General features: G+C 49.1%; 2 long non-coding RNA genes across 3 annotated transcripts; both read right to left on the minus strand.

Moving 5' to 3' along the window:
* Window positions 1–3,763: 3,763 nt before the first annotated feature.
* On the minus strand, window positions 3,764–9,120 carry LOC126941529 (uncharacterized). 2 transcript variants are annotated; one of them, XR_007721344.1, is made up of 5 exons: window positions 8,890–9,120; window positions 8,001–8,183; window positions 5,082–5,201; window positions 4,731–4,825; window positions 3,764–3,922 (listed from the first exon to the last, which is right to left on the minus strand). It is a non-coding gene; the product is annotated as an uncharacterized LOC126941529 (long non-coding RNA). The 2 variants fall into 2 exon arrangements; XR_007721343.1 differs by lacking the exon at window positions 4,731–4,825.
* Window positions 9,121–9,479: 359 nt separating this feature from the next.
* Window positions 9,480–15,489, minus strand: LOC126941531 (uncharacterized). Its single transcript, XR_007721346.1, has 3 exons — window positions 15,223–15,489; window positions 12,973–13,080; window positions 9,480–9,621 (listed from the first exon to the last, which is right to left on the minus strand). It is a non-coding gene; the product is annotated as an uncharacterized LOC126941531 (long non-coding RNA).
* Between the last annotated feature and the right edge of the window lie 759 nt (window positions 15,490–16,248).

The following is a 16,248-nucleotide window of genomic DNA, read 5'->3' on the forward strand; positions in this document are numbered from 1 at the left end:
CAGAGTTTGCATTCATCCCCCTTGGTGTGCAGGGATCTGACTGTGGTGATGGGTCTGGAGGCAGCAAGAGGTTTGGGGTTTGCTTTGAGAACGACCTGCTCTTGCAAGCTAATTGTCTCAATGAGAACATGACAAAGTCTTCCACAAGGGCAGGTTGATCCACTCAGGTGGGAAAAGAGCATTGGCTTCTAACAGCAAAAGGAAGATGATGTGGAATTTGAGGTTCCAGTTTCTCATTTGCACCACAATCCACCCAGTGATTCCCATTCCAACTCTTAGAGCCCTGCTCTTTTCCAATCAATGTCCTAACTTTCCAGTAAAATGCCTAGAAAGGCTGTGATATCAATTTGTGTTGTTTTCCAACACCCAGAAGGATAAAATTGGGTCTGGAACACAAAGAAATGGCTTTCCAGCTTGGGGCCTAGCCTGCTTGCCTTTCACTCCGAATCAGAACAGTTTATGAAAGTTCCACCAGGCCGGGCGCGGTGGCTCAAGCCTGTAATCCCAGCACTTTGGGAGGCCGAGACGGGCGGATCACGAGGTCAGGAGATCGAGACCATCCTGGCTAACACGGTGAAACCCCGTCTCTACTAAAAAAATACAAAAAATTAGCCGGGCGCTGTGGCAGGTGCCTGTAGTCCCAGCTACTCGGGAGGCTGAGGCAGGAGAATGGCGGGAACCCGAGAGGTGGAGCTTGCAGTGAGCTGAGATCACAGCCACTGCACTCCAGCCTGGGGGACAGAGCGAGACTCCGTCTCAAAAAAAAAAAAAAAAAGAAAGTTTCACTGACCTAGCAGGCATCCTTAGGACTCTGCACACAAGAAATCCATGCCTAGGGATTTTCAGGTAAAGGACATTGAGTCATTTCCCCATCAGCACTTCCAAGGTTCCAGTCTCTCTAGGGCACTTTACTATTTCCATTTTAGGCCCCTTTTCCTGCTCTTATTACTCTCAAAAAAGTTTCTAGGTGGGCATGGTGGCATGCAGCTATAATCCCAGCTACTCAGGAGTCTGAGGTGGGAGGATTGCTTGAGCCCAGGAGTTTGAGGCTGCAGTGAGCCATGATCATGCCACTGTACTCCAGCCTGGGTGAGAGAGCAAAACCCTGTCTCTTTTAAGAGAAAGTAAGAATGTTTCTAGCTTTGAGCTCTCCTTTCTGGCTCCTTCACCTCATTTATGTTCCCATTACCACCTTCTGTTTCCACTCTATGGGGAGTTACCTGGACAACCCCAAAGGGCCCCTCATCCCTCAGGGGATCCTCGTGGGGCTTCTTTTGGAGATTTGCAATACGTTTCCCTTAGAAACTCAGAGAAGTTCTGCAATTTTTTAAAAAACACCTTTTTAACATGTCAATTCATATTTTGTTTGATTTAGTACTTTCAAAGCCAGTATAAGATCTGATCCTTTTGGCCGGGCACGGTGGCTCAAGCCTGTAATCCCAGCACTTTGGGAGGCCGAGACGGGCGGATCACGAGGTCAGGAGATCGAGACCATCCTGGCTAATATGGTGAAACCCCGTCTCTACTAAAAATACAAAAAACTAGCCGGGCGAGGTGGCGGCGCCTGTAGTCCCAGCTACTCGGGAGGCTGAGGCAGGAGAATGGCGTAAACCCGGGAGGCGGAGCTTGCAGTGAGCTGAGATCCGGCCACTGCACTCCAGCCTGGGCAACAGAGCGAGACTCCGTCTCAAAAAAAAAAAAAAAAAAAAAAAAAAAAAGATCTGATCCTTTTTAGAAAGGTAGTAAAATGAAGAGACCCTGTGTGAACAAATTAGACATAGTGGGAAAGATATAATTATTGCTGTACTTATCCCTTTCAAAGGGGAAGTACAGAGTCATTCAGAGAAGAGGGGAAGGAGAAAGGTTCCAAGATGGTCTGGTGTTTCAGAGCACAGCACTGACGGCTTAGATGGGAGAAGCTAACTGCAGGCAGGACACTCACAGCCTAGAGACACCAAGGTGGTAATTCACACCTACATCGTGAATAGCAGCTAACAGTGAATTGCAACATGTAGAGTAGAAACAGCCTGGGACAAGCTCGAGGTCAAGAGAACAAACAGATTTAGAAAAGCAGAGCTCAGGCCGGGCACGGTGGCTCAAGCCTGTAATCCCAGCACTTTGGGAGGCTGAGACGGGCGGATCACGAGGTCAGGAGATTGAGACCAGCCTGGCTAACACGGAGAAACCCTGTCTCTACTAAAAATACAAAAAACTAGCCGGGCGAGGTGGCGGGCGCCTGTAGTCCCAGCTAGTTGGGAGGCTGAGGCAGGAGAATGGCGTAAACCTGGGAGGCAGAGCTTGTAGTGAGCTGAGATCCGGCCACTGCACTCCAGCCTGGGTGACAGAGCGAGACTCTGTCTCAAAAAAAAAAAAAAAAAAAAAAAGCAGAGCTCAGTCAGTGTTGCCCGTGCAGCTTTACCTTAGTGGGAGTGTTCTGCTTGCAAAAGGGGGGTAAAAACAGGTTGTTCTCCAGACAGCTTGTTGCCAGTAAGAGAGTGAGCGCTCCTCTCCCCTCGACTGCCTGGGCCCCCCAACCAGCATCTCAGATGCAGCACGTGCTCTGGTGCCCAAGAGGATTCGTCAAGTCAGTAGTTGTCTGGAAATTTCACACCCTTTGATAACAACAGCTCATCTTCAAGTGTGCCCCGCCTGCCTGCACTGTGCTGCCCCCGTGTCAGCCACAGGACACGGCCTGGCTGAGGTCGCACAGGTGATGCTCTGCCATTTCATTTCAGCTCATGCCACAAACAAGTGCTCTTTTCACGGCCCACATAGCGCCATATTCTTCACACTTCTATGCTTTTTCTTAGTGATTTTGCTGTTTAAAATGACCCCAAGCCCAGTGCTGACGTACTGTCTAGCATTCTAAGAGCAAGAGGCTGTGATGTGCCTCACAGAGAAATGCGTGTGAGACAGCTTTATTCAGGGGTGAGTTCCAGGGCTGCTGGCCATGGACACAGTGTTAGTGGGATCACCAACATCTATTCCAAAAGGTGTCTTTAAACAGGAACACGCATAAGCAAGGTTATGTACTGATTGGTTGATGAAAATGTTGTGACCAGAGGCTCGCAGGAACCCAGCCCTGTATTTCCACAGAAGCAAGGGCTCTGTATTCACAAATTTAATGTTTAGGTGACTTTTAGAACTCACGGTGGCAAATCACAAGAATCAACTGCATCTGCCTCCATTTTGCTCCACAGAGAAGCAAAGTGACAAGGAGGGCACACAGAAAACAGCCAGTGCCCTCCAGTCCCACACAACCTGGTGTCCAGGGGCAGAGTGGCTTGTGCTAAGCTTCTTCCCAGCCCCACTCAGATTTCCTTTGTATTTCCGGTGATTCCCTCCTGTTTTCTCTGGTTCTGCAGAATACAGTCTTCCAAGTCGTTTTAATCAGATTCATTCCTACCTTGCTGAAGAACTAGTGAAACATTTGAGACTACTGACCTCCTAGTGGTCTTTAAATTTTTTTAAGGTGAATACACCTGTAGGCTCAGTGTTTTGGGAGGCCAAGGAAGGGGGATTTCTTGAGTCCAGAAGTTTGAGACCAGCCTGGGCAACATAGCAAGACCTCACCTCTACCACAAAACAAAACAAAACATTTCCAGCCCCAAAAAAAGTCATTGTTTAAAAAATCGACTCATACATACTATAACCCAGATTCTCAAATTTAAAAAAGACAATTCACATTTCTCATATGAGGTAGAGAAGGGGAATTAATGTTTCATTCTCACACTGTATGATCAATTGAACAATTTACCTCTGTGGGTCCTGTGGATCCAGGTCTTCAGCTGAGGCCCCTGGCAGCCTGCAAACCTCCCAGTCACCAGGCTCCTGAAGCAGCGCAATCCACTGTCCACGGCTCCTGAACACTGCTCCCGTCAGCAACGCTGATGGCGGATGGTGTGATGCCAATGCAAAATGGCTGTTGGTGGAAACACATTAGCTGTAATTACCAATTGTCACAGGTCTTTCTTTGAAAGGAATCTTTTTTCACAAAAATCCAACATTAACATCAGCCTCTCCTTGGTTTCCAACATGCTCAGGTTAGCCACAGTGATCCCAATTTCTGTTTCTTGTCACCTCTTGGCATACACACCCAAAATGTCAACTCCTATGGGAACAAACACTAAGCAAAGTGCAAGACCATGGGAGGCGTTCATCGCAAGATGGCAGACTTGGATTCTGGCTGAATGTGTGGAAATTTGGAAAGAATGCTTTCAATTCCCCTTTACTGCATATGTCAGAACAATTTCCTGTTAACTAATATGATGTTCTCACTTTAGTTTTAGTATGTTTTAGCACAAATATCTAGGAACAAATTCTTCAGTTGAACAATCTGAGAAACAAATTGCTCAACTGATCCAAGATCTGTCATTGTCTCATTCTACAGATAAGGAAATTGCAGCTCAGAGAGACCAAGAAGATTGGGAGACGGGGGTCTTACTCTACAAGTGCCACAGCCTTCCAACACCAGACTTCAGCACCAGAACAGGGCCCGGCGTGGCCAGGCATGGCAGAGCAAAAACCAGGCTCCTGACAAACTCTCACACAAACTGGAGGAGGGGTTCGGAGGGGCAGTTAAGACCCAAACTCCAGTTTCAGCAAGTCTGCATCACAGTTTTACGATCTCATCTTTGACCTTTTTCTTCCTTCATATCTAATTTATCTTCATTTTCTGGGTTTTGTACAAGTTCTCAGCCATCATTAAATCACATTACAACTTCACCTACCACATCTCTCCTTCCTCTTCCTCCTTTGAAATACTCTCTTCCCTTCCTGTCATATAGACTTCTGACACCATGAAACAGTCTTCCCAAGTTGCCTGCTGTGATTAAAATAACTTTTAACTCCTCAGACACCATCTCTCTGCTGCTCCCTTTTTGCTGTTCTCTTCCATGAAGTGCTGGTTCCAAGCACTAAAAACAAACTCATATTCAGGAGTAAATTTTGTTCATTAATATACCAGGACACTCTTCCATTTGAGTTTGTTTTCTAAAAGACCACATAAGACTACTGCTTTCTGAATTGTTTAAGGGGAAAGTTCACAATTGCATTTTAAAATAAAATAAAATGAGGCTCACATTGAGAACTCAGACTCAGGCTCTGCTGGGTGGGCAGCTCCCACACAGCAGGAACGTGTTCAACACACACAGGCCAGGCACAGCCACAGCTGCACTTGTGTTCATCGTCCACAGAATGCACTGCCAACGAAGACAAACGTGAAGTGAGGGCCCGGAACCTTTAAAGCTGGTAATTCACAAAAATTCCAACTATATATTTTGTATGGAAAACAAGGCGAAACTGTATAAAACCTAATTCAGAACTTGTCCCTTATGATTGTCATATTTTTAATAAATTTTACTCCTTTTCCTGAAAAAGCGGAATGCCTGCCATTTTTCAAACATGCACTTAACTTTTAAGATAGAAACGGTTTCCCCGCACCTCTGTCCACCCTCACATATTCTATGCGCAGCCTCGTTTGTGCGATGCAATGTGAGGTTTCTCTTATGTGGACTCTCACTTCTCTTCGCTTCCTCAGTGATTTTCTCCTATCCTTCTCTTTGGTTTTCCTGTTCTTTAGTGCTACATTATAAAATTAGAAGCAAAAGTGTTGCCTGGCCTTGCCCTGGTACACTGCTCGTGCTCACCAATAAATACAAACCGACTCCATTTTGTCTGCTTGTGGTTTTGGGTCAGGGCTGCTCTTTAGCCATTCTGGGATCAGCTGTCCCTTGACAGCTGCCTGAGGGGCTGGGGAACACTCTGAAGGGTGTGGTGGGAGGAGCAGCCCATGGTTGAGAATGAATCCCTATTTTTGTGTCAGCTCTGATACCTGCTGGCTCAGGCGACCACATCCGACCAAAATCACGGGCTTTTTTGTCTCTCCAGCTACGTAAATGATAACCGTGCATCCAAGTGTCAACTTAAAAACCCCAGAGCCTTGCTCTCGCTGTTAAAAGAGCTAATTGTGCCCTTGGGCACTAGCTGCCTTCATTCTCAAGAGGAAATCGGTGGAAATACAGAGGAAATACAGAGGAAATCGGTGAGGTCAGCCTTGGAAGACCCCCGGGTGGGGTGCAGTGTGGGTGCCTTCCTCTCGGCTCAGCCCCTCCCTCCTTCCTTCTCCACTTCTCAACTCTTTCACAGCCAGGAAGGGCCCCTGTACTCAATTTCTTTGTCCTGTCCTAGTAACTCCACTGTTCGACAACTCCATTTTTTTTCCCGGTGTTCTGCATCCTGTTTTTATTGTTTTGTGGCAGATCCCCACCGTAGAACATAATTGCAAGTACTCGGTGGTGCAAACGAGCAGTTAGTGCCTAAGTACAAAAACACGATTCTTTTGTTTTAAGTAAATACTTAAACATTGCTCAGGTCCTACAAGCATCTGGACTCTAGGTCTGAGTAGCGGAGTGCGTCTCCTGTGGGCCCGCAAGGACCCCTGGATTCCCTCCCGGCAGTGATCAAGATATGGAACTGGAGCCACAGTTGGATCACAAGACGTTCCTTTTCTAGAGCCTTTCCCGGCCCTCTACAGGCAGGATCCGGCAGGAAAAAGACGATCGGAATTTCTCGAAGGTCAATGGTCTGCACAGCTGAGGATTCTGTGTGGTTCCCTTGGTTCCCTTGGTGTCTGGAGGAGGCCGAGGCCCTTAGATGACCTTTCAGCTCCTCGCACAGGACCAGCACGAGGGGCCCCCAGCCTCTGAGGACGCTGGCCCAGTGCCCTGGAAGAAGGCCTTGTCCCCTCGTCTTTAAAGGTCTTCCCCCAACAGCCGAGGGTGCCATGTACGCGATGTGAGTCCTCTGAGCCCAGGCTGCGTCATCGTCTGCCACGCCACGTGGAAGGGGTGGGAGCTGCGGCCACGGTGGTCATCCAGCTCCCCACCACGGGCAAGCTCTTGGCATCCGGGAGCTCGCCCTTGGCTGAATTCTTCATGCTGAGATAGACGGCGGGAGATGATGGGTGCCCTGCACGGAGGTGTCGAAGGCGGGAGATGATGGGTGCCCTGCACGGAGGTGTCGAAGCCCTGGAGGCTCTGGAGCCCGTCAGACTGGGCGACCTTCACCAGGCAGTGTCCCAGGCCTCAGGACTCGGCTCTGTGCCCAACTTCCCGACATTGGCTGCCAGGCGGGTCTGGCAAAATCCTGGGGGTACAGGAAGCAAAGGGAGGTGGCACCGGCCGCTGGAGGCCAGGCTGCCCACCAAGTACCTCCAGAGCCGCGTGTGCCTGTCCACGCCCCTCCAGGGAACAGCTCACAAGTGAGCCAGTGAAACGATCCTTCATCCCTAGTGACCAAGACCCAGAGACAGCCAGGCCACTCAGAGGAAGCGCAAAGCCCCAGGAGCACCACGCCGGGAAATCTCCCCTCATGACAAAAGGAGAAGGTGTGAGGTCACCAGGAAAAATCATGAAAATCAACGAAAAGCTAAACATTTCAGGCTTTTTGTTTGTTTTTTAGAGACAGGGTCGTTGTTGCCCAGGCTGGAGTGCAGTGGTGCAATCACAGCTCACGGCTGCCTTGAACTCTGCGACTCAAGCAATTTTCCTGCCTCAGTCTCCCAAATAGCTGGGACTACAGGCGTGTGCCACCAGGCCCAGCCAATTTTTTTTTTTTTTTTTTTTTTTTTGATGATTGGGTATGTTGCCTTGGCTGGTGGCCAACTCCTGACTGACCTCAAGCAAATCTCTGCCTCAGCCTCTCAAAGTGCTCAGATTACGGGCATGAACCACCACACCCGGCCCTTCAGTTTTCTTTAAGAGGCATATTCCAGATAAACATATTAGAATATTTCAAAAGCATTGGTTTGTGTCAAAATCATTTTTCATTTTTTCAGAACACAGTCTATAAGCAATAAAAAGACAAATGCCACCATGGTCCAAATGTCCCCCCAAATGCATGTGTTGAAACGTGAGTGGCAAAGTGATAGTATTAACAGGTGGGGCCTTTAGGGGTGACTGAGTCACAAGGTCAGAGCCTTCAGGAATGGGATTTGTTACCTTATGAAAGGGCTGGTGGGAACTAGGCAGGTCCTTTTCCCCGTCCGCTTTCTACCATGTGAGGACACAGCATCCCTTCCCCACAGAGGACACAGCAACAAGGGGCCATCTTGAAAGCAGAGAGCAGCCCTCCCCAGACCTCAGAGCTGCAGGGCCCTGATCACAGTCTTCCAGCCTCCAGAACTGTGAGAAATAAATGTGTGTTTTTTATAAGTTATCCAGTCTCAGATATTTCATTATAATATAACAGCATAAACAGACCAAGACAGAAGCCCAAGTACAATCCACTCAACTGTGGAGTTCTTTCTTTCTTTCTTTCTTTCTTTTTTTTTTTGAGACAGTCTCGCTCTGTCGCCCAGGCTGGAGTGCAGTGGCCGGATCTCAGCCCACTGCAAGCTCTGCCTCCCGGGTTTACACCATTCTCCTGCCTCAGCCTCCTGAGTAGCAGGGACTACAGGCGCCCGCCACCTCGCCCGGCTAGTTTTTTTGTATTTTTTAGTAGAGACGGGGCTTCACCGTGTTAGCCAGGATGGTCTCGATCTCCTGACCTCGTCATCCGCCCGCCTCAGCCTCCCAAAGTGCTGGGATTACAGGCGGGAGCCACTGCACCCAGCCTCGTGGTGTTCTTTCTATTGACATTCTTATTACAAAGCTTTCACAGTCACGTAAAGGCCAGGCTGCAGGACTGAGGAAGACAGGGAGGGAGCCTCCAGAGCAGCGGTCCCCGGCCTCTTTGGCACCAGAGATGGGTTTTGTGGAAGACAATTTTTCCACTGACAGCAGGGACAGGGGGATGGTTTTGGGGTGATTCAAGTGCATTACATTTATTGTACACTTTATTTCTTTGTTATTACATTATAATATATAATAAAATAATTATACAACTCACCATTACGTAGACTCAGTGGGAACCGTGAGCTTGTTTCCCTGGACCTAGACGGTCCCATCTGGGGGTGATGGGAGACAGTGACGATCATCAGGCATAAGATTATCATGAGGAGAATGCAACCTAGATCCTCGCAGGCACAGTTCACAACAGGGTTCACGCTCCTACGAGAATCCACCGCACCACAGACGTGACAGGAGGCAGAGCTCAGACAGTAGCACCAGTGATGGGAGCAGCTGCAAATACAGAGGAAGCTTCACTCACTCTCCCACTGCTCACCTCCTGCTGTGCAGCCCAGTTCCTAACAGGCCACGGATGGGGAGCAGCGCTTGGTTAGGAACCCCTGCTCCACAGCATTCCCTCGGAAAAGGAGGGAGGCAGCCGCTGCTCGACACAGCAGAGGAGGAGGAGTGGCAGTGCTCCGGGACTCCGGAATCGCACACGGCAGAGTGGACCCAGAACTGAGGACACAGCACAGCGCACGGACAGGCCCGACTCTCAACAGCCGGACTCACAACGGGCCAGCTTTACGACAGCATGAAAGCCATCTGCATTCAGTAACGCCCCCCCTTACCAGCGGTCTTACAGGGGGTCCCGTCAGCGTAGACGCCATGTAAGTGGAGGAGCATCTGTGTGGTGCAGAGACGTTTCCACTCAGGGATGCTAACCGAAAGCCACGGTAGGCTGCAGTGCGTTACCGGGAGACACTCATGACAACGTCCTTGTTCACAGAGTCTACATCACAAAACGTCTAATTTTAGTGATACTCTCCCCAGTCAGACACAAAACTTCCACACGTACTTACTTCACTCCAGTAATGATCTCAATGAACCAGTTTTCACTGAGAAATACCAGAGCGCAGCCCTCACGTAATGCTCACTTGGGAACACCCTAGGCAACGCTCCACATTTGGGACTGCTTCAAAATAAAGAACACTTATGCACAAAATCCCCCACACTTCTGTGACAACAGACAATGGCCTCCAATGCCGAGAAAATTACATGAGCTACCGTTTCCCTGTCAGCCCATCTTAAAGGAGACAGGAGCGGTGTGTTCCTGTCAGACCAGCAGCTCCAGGCTGGGCACCACCGCTCACTCCTGTAGTCCCAGAGCTGTGGGAGGCTGAGGTGGGAGGATCACTTGAGGCCAAGAGTTGGAGACCAGCCTCAGCAACACAGAAAGACCCCGTTTCTTAAAAAAAAAAAAAAAAAGTTAGCCAGGCATGGTCGTGCGCACCTGTCGTCCCAGCTACTTGGGAGGCTGAGGTGAGAGGACTAACTGAGCCCAGGAGGTCAAAGCTGCAGTGAGCCATGACTGCACCACTGCACTTCAACCCGGGTGACAGAGCCAGACCCTGCCTCCTACAACAACAAAAGTACCAGCTCCAATCCCCTGTCTTGGTTTTGTTCCCATTTTACTCTGAGAGACTAGCTGGCAGCAATGGTGATCCCACAGCACCCTGGCCATCCCTGCTGGCACCCAGGTCCTCCTGGACAGGTCCACAGGCTGCTTTCTCACGTGCACAGAGCCGCACTCGTGCCAAAGGTGAAGCACACAGGCCCTGGGCTCTCCGTACACTCGGACACCAGCCAGCTTCAGGGCCACTTGGGATTACTGTCTGTACAAAGAAAGGGTGGCTAGAATGTAAGGCTACTCCCAGCCCTGAAAGATAGTTTCAACTCTGGCGAGGCGGCATTTTTTTTTTTTTTTTGAGACGGAGTCTCGCTCTGTCACCCAGGCTGGAGTGCAGTGGCGCAATCTCGGCTCACTGCAAGCTCCGCCTCCCGGGTTCACGCCATTCTCCGGCCTCAGCCTCCCGAGTAGCTGGGACTACAGGCGCCCGCCACTGCGCCCGGCTAATTTTTTTTTTCTATTTTTAGTAGAGACGGGGTTTCACCATGGTCTCGATCTCCTGACCTTGTGATCCGCCCGCCTCGGCCTTCCAAAGTGCTGGGATTACAGGCGTGAGCCACCGCGCCCGGCCAGAGGCGGCATTTAATGTGTTTCGAAACCTTAAAGCCAGTCCACAAAAAGGTCCAACTGGATCCATAAATGGGACATCTGTCACTGGATCACAAACTTCTCAACAGCCCAGAGTCTGCAGAATATCCCTCGAATCTGTCGGCAAGCAGAACGGCACTCAGGGTGGGTGAGCAGGGGCTTGCCGCCGGGCGCCGGCCTGCAGGTCTGCACGGGGTGTAGGCAGCACAGTGAGCCCTCAGTGTGCACAGTGGTCCAGGCAGCACCGTGCACCCTCCTGGGAGTGACCAACTGAGGCTAGTGTGGCAGCGATGAACACAAATGCAGGCTTCGTCCATGACTGGCTGCCCCCTCACCTCAAGATCAAAGCTGCAAACCCTGGATCCACCTACAGGGCTGCTGTTGGTGATATATTCAGAGCTTTCAGTCCACACTTCTTGCTTTTCCATTTAAATGTAAGTCTTTGTATTGTAATACCTTGGGTATCCCAAGGTTTAGTCTTGTGAAATTTTACCTTCTCTAGAGCTGTCCTTTTGAAGTATTTGAGTTATAAATAAAGACAACACCAAAGTTTATATATTTAACCCAATAGTGGGTTTAGCAAAACGTGATGCCAGTAGAGAAACATTATACATTTGTGGTAAGGAGCAACTCTCTTTATTCCAATATCTAACACGAAAAATCTGCTTTGTGTCAGCTAATATTCCACAGATGTCCGGAGCACAACTACAAAAATAACTTGCTTAGAAGTCCCTGTCTTGCCAACTAATTTTTGACTGAACACAAAATGGGGGCCTTCCAAAAAGAAAATCTGGTTTCCAAATAGGACATTTCTTTTTAAAAATTAATTAATTTTTTTTTTTTTTTTTGAGACGGAGTCTCGCTCTGTCACCCAGGCTGGAGTGCAGTGGCCGGATCTCAGCTCACTGCAAGCTCCGCCTCCCGGGTTTACGCCATTCTCCTGCCTCAGCCTCCCGAGTAGCTGGGACTACAGGCGCCCGCCACCTCGCCCGGCTAAGTTTTTGTATTTTTTAGTAGAGACGGGGTTTCACCGTGTCAGCCAGGATGGTCTCAATCTCCTGACCTTGTGATCCACCCGTCTCGGCCTCCCAAAGTGCTGGGATTACAGGCTTGAGCCACCGCGCCCGGCCTTAAATTTTTTTTTAATTTATTTTTTTTGAGACAGAGTCTCACTCTGTTACCCAGGCTGAAGTGCAGTGGCACGATCTCGGCTCACTGCAACTTCCCCCTCCCGGGTTCAAACAATTCTCCTGCCTCAGCCTCCTGAGTAGCTGGGACTACAGTGCGTGCCACCATGCCTGGCTAATTTTTGTACTTTTAGTAGACACGGGGTTTCACCATGTTGGTCAGGCTGGTCTCGAACTCCTGACCTCATGATTCGCCCACCTCGGCCTCCCAAAGTGCTGGGATTACAGGCGTGAGCCACTGTACGCAGCCTAAAAATAGGACATTTCTTTTTTTTTTTTTTTTTTTTTGAGACGGAGTCTCGCTCTGCTGCCCAGGCTGGAGTGCAGTGGCTGTGATCTCAGCTCACTGCAAGCTCCGCCTCCCGGGTTTACGCCATTCTCCTGCCTCAGCCTCCCGAGTAGCTGGGACTACAGGCGCCCGCCACCTCGCCCGGCTAGTCTTTTGTATTTTTTTAGTAGAGACGGGGTTTCACCGTGTTAGCCAGGATGGTCTCGATCTCCTGACCTCGTGATCCGCCCGTCTCGGCCTCCCAAAGTGCTGGGATTACAGGCTTGAGCCACCGCGCCCGGCCAAAATAGGACATTTCTTTAGAGGTTTCAATAATTTTACGTAATCATGGGTTCATAGAAAAACTATTCCAAATTACCTAATGTACTGCTATATTTTTTGATACTCTTGATAATTTTTTAAAAAGTCATCTTAAGATGTTTATTTCTATAGAAGTATTTTGCTCACTTCTAGTTACTATTTATTCCATGTTGTTTTATTTTATACGATCATCCATTTTCCTTTATCAAACCATTCCCAAGCAAAATCAAAGAAAAACCCAGTGCAGGCTTAAGTCAAACCAGGCCGTTAAGGCAAAAAGTCGATATACGAAGAGTCCAAAGTACTCACTGAAAATTATGTGAAGCCATTCTGAAAACATAATGAGTGCAAATCCCATTGTTATTCATATTCTTGAGAAAAATAACTGGTGACTTCAATGATCAGCTCTTCATCAACCTTGAACGAGAGAAAGAGAAAGGAATTTACCCATGGTATTTACAAATGCCACCTAACCCAGCATTCAACATAAAAGAGACAGGCTGGGTGCGGTTGTGGTGGCTCACACCTGTAATCCCAGCACTTTGGGAGGCTGAGGCGGGTGGACTGCTTAAGGCCAGGAATTGAAGATCAGCCTGCGCAACACAGACAGACCCTGTCTCTAATAAAAACAATAATCATGGCCGGGCGTGGTGGCTCAAGCCTGTAATCCCAGCACTTTGGGAGGCCGAGACGGGAGGATCACGAGGTCAGGATATCGAGACCATCCTGGCGAACATGGTGAAACCCCGTCTCTACTAAAAAAATACAAAAAAACTAGCCGGGCGAGGCGGCGGGCGCCTGTAGTCCCAGCTACTCGGGAGGCTGAGGCAGGAGAATGGCGTAAACCCGGGGGGCGGAGCTTGCAGTGAGCTGAGATCCGGCCACAGCACTCCAGCCCGGGCGACAGAGCCAGACTCCGTCTCAAAAAAAAAAAAAAAAAAAAAAAAAAAAAAAAACAATAATCATAAAAATAAAAACGAAAATAAAATAAAAGAGGCATGACCAGAATGCTGTTTGCCCCCCTTATGGATTTTTCATTTCATCTACATTTTGCTTTGCAATTTGAGAATAGAAGGATCTGCCCATTTAAGAAAAACATGCCATTCTGATGTTTAAAAGGCTCGTAAAGAAAGAAATGTCCTGTACTGGGTCTATCTAGCCAAGTGGGACACAACTAAGTTCATATTGGGCCCCCAGAGAATTCAGCCCTTACTAGATATTCGCTCTTATTAATATTATTCTAGACCTGATTCTCTGAAGTTACAGAGTATTCATACGGATTTTAATATTTTAGAATTTTGTTTAAAAGGCTCATCTTCACAATACTGCTGTGGTTACAACCGGGACTTTTCCTCATTCCCACTGTGCTCCCGCAGAGAACGGGGTGCAGGGCAGGTCCCCTCAAGGGTACGGCTGGGTCAAAGGGCGAATGTGTTTGGGATTCCAGCAGACGCCGCTGGCCACTCCCCTAGGGAGGGCACCCCACCCGCCAGCAATGCAGAAGGGCATGTCACAACAACGCTGCTTCCAAACATTTTATGTATCACCCATCCAATAGCAGAAAAATAACTCCTTTTCCTTTTCTTTCACCGTGTCCCTTTCTGGAGCCCTTGCTAGTTAGGACCATGCCCAGGACTTGCACCCCGGGGTTCATGAGCTCCCCGTCCTAACTGAGCCTCATTCTGAGCTGCTGGCGAGGCTGCCAAAAATTTCAGCAGAAGAGAGGATTTCGGTTGGTGCCAGAGAAACAGGAGCGGCTGCTCATTCCACACATCCAGGGCAGGACCATCCCAACAGGCACCAGTGAACCCGGAGGGTAAATGTGACTTGGCCAAGGGCATGGGGATTAGAGCCTAATCCAGTAACACAGTGGCCACTTCTGTGATTGAGGAAGCATCAGGGAGAATGATGCTAATAACTAAGAAAACGAAAGAAAAGCAGGGATTAAAAACTATATTTGCCACATGGAACTTTGACAGTGATGCCACGGTACGCGTTCCAACGCCTCACCCTCGTTCTGCCAGGAGCCGCACTGAGGACGGAGTTCTTGGGGGAGAGAATAATATGGTGGATTTTTTGGAATGGCATATTCTAATAAGAGGAGGAAAACATTTAAATTTTTGAGTTTTTTTTTTTGTTTTTTTGTTTTTTTTTTTTGTTTGTTTTGAGACAGAGTCTCGCTCTGTCGCCCGGGCTGGAGTGCAGTGGCCAGATCTCAGCTCACTGCAAGCTCCGCCTCCCGGGTTCACGCCATTCTCCTGCCTCAGCCTCCCGAGTAGCTGGGACTACAGGCGCCCACCACTGCGCCCGGCTAATTTTTTGTATTTTTTTTTTTAGTAGAGACGGGGTTTCACCGTGTTAACCAGGATGGTCTCGATCTCCTGACCTCGTGATCCGCCCGTCTCGGCCTCCCAAAGTGCTGGGATTACAGGCTTGAGCCACCGCGCCCGGCCATGAATATGTATTTAATTTAATAACTAATGCCTAAGGCTGCACACCTGTCAGGTCTACTTACTCTCCTCAATATGGAATCTTTTTTTTACATTATAAAAACAATACCTTGGCCGGGCGCAGTGGCTGAATCCTGTAATCCCAGCACTTCAGGAGGCCGAGACGGGCGGATCACGAGGTCAGGAGATCGAGACCATCCTGGCTAACCCAGTGAAACCCCGTCTCTACTAAAAAACACACACAAAAAAAATTAGCCGGGCGAGGTGGCGGGCGCCTGTAGTCCCAGCTACTGGGGAGGCTGAGGCAGGAGAATGGCGGGAACCCAGGGGGCGGAGCTTGCAGTGAGCTGAGATCCAGCCACTGCACTCCAGCCTGGGCGACAGAGTGAGACTCCGTCTCAAAAAAAAATACCTTTCTTGAAAAAATTCACACTACATATAAGTATATAAGGCAGCACCTGAGCCTCCATAACCTCATAACCCTACAACCTCCATAACCTCAGGCTCAGGGAGGGTTCTGTGCTCCTCCCAGACCTTTGTATGTGCCATAAAAACAGCCAAAGCCCAGTGGACACATCTGAGCTGGGTCCCCCTCCAGGCCTGTCCATTTGCTTTTACCCTTTGGAGACTGCGTTGCCATCCCCAGTTCACAGAGGAATGGACCGACATCCACTCAGCTTTCACCTCCAGGTAGATTTTGACCCACTTAACTCTAGCATATTTAAGTTGTGCAACAGAAGGAAACAGACAAGCTGTTATATTTCTATTCCAAGATACCCAGGTTTCTTATTTCCAGATCCTATACTACACTAAGTCAAGAGTTCAAAAAAACAACAAAAGGGAAGTATTTCTCATTATAAGATATGTTTAAAAAACAGTCTTTAGGCCGGGCGCGGTGGCTCACGCCTGTAATCCCAGCACTTTGGGAGGCCGAGGCAGGTGGATCATGAGGTCAGGAGATCGAGACCATCCTGACTAACACAGTGAAACCCCGTCTCTACTAAAAATACAAAAAATTAGCCGGGCGAGGTGGCGGGCGCCTGTAGTCCCAGCTACTGGGGAGGCTGAGGCAGGAGAATGGCGGGAACCCGGGAGGCGGAGGTTGCAGTGACCCGAGATTGCGCCACTGCACTCC

Source organism: Macaca thibetana, chromosome 18 (genome assembly GCF_024542745.1).
Source record: "Macaca thibetana thibetana isolate TM-01 chromosome 18, ASM2454274v1, whole genome shotgun sequence".
Classification (NCBI taxonomy): Eukaryota; Metazoa; Chordata; class Mammalia; order Primates; family Cercopithecidae; genus Macaca; species Macaca thibetana.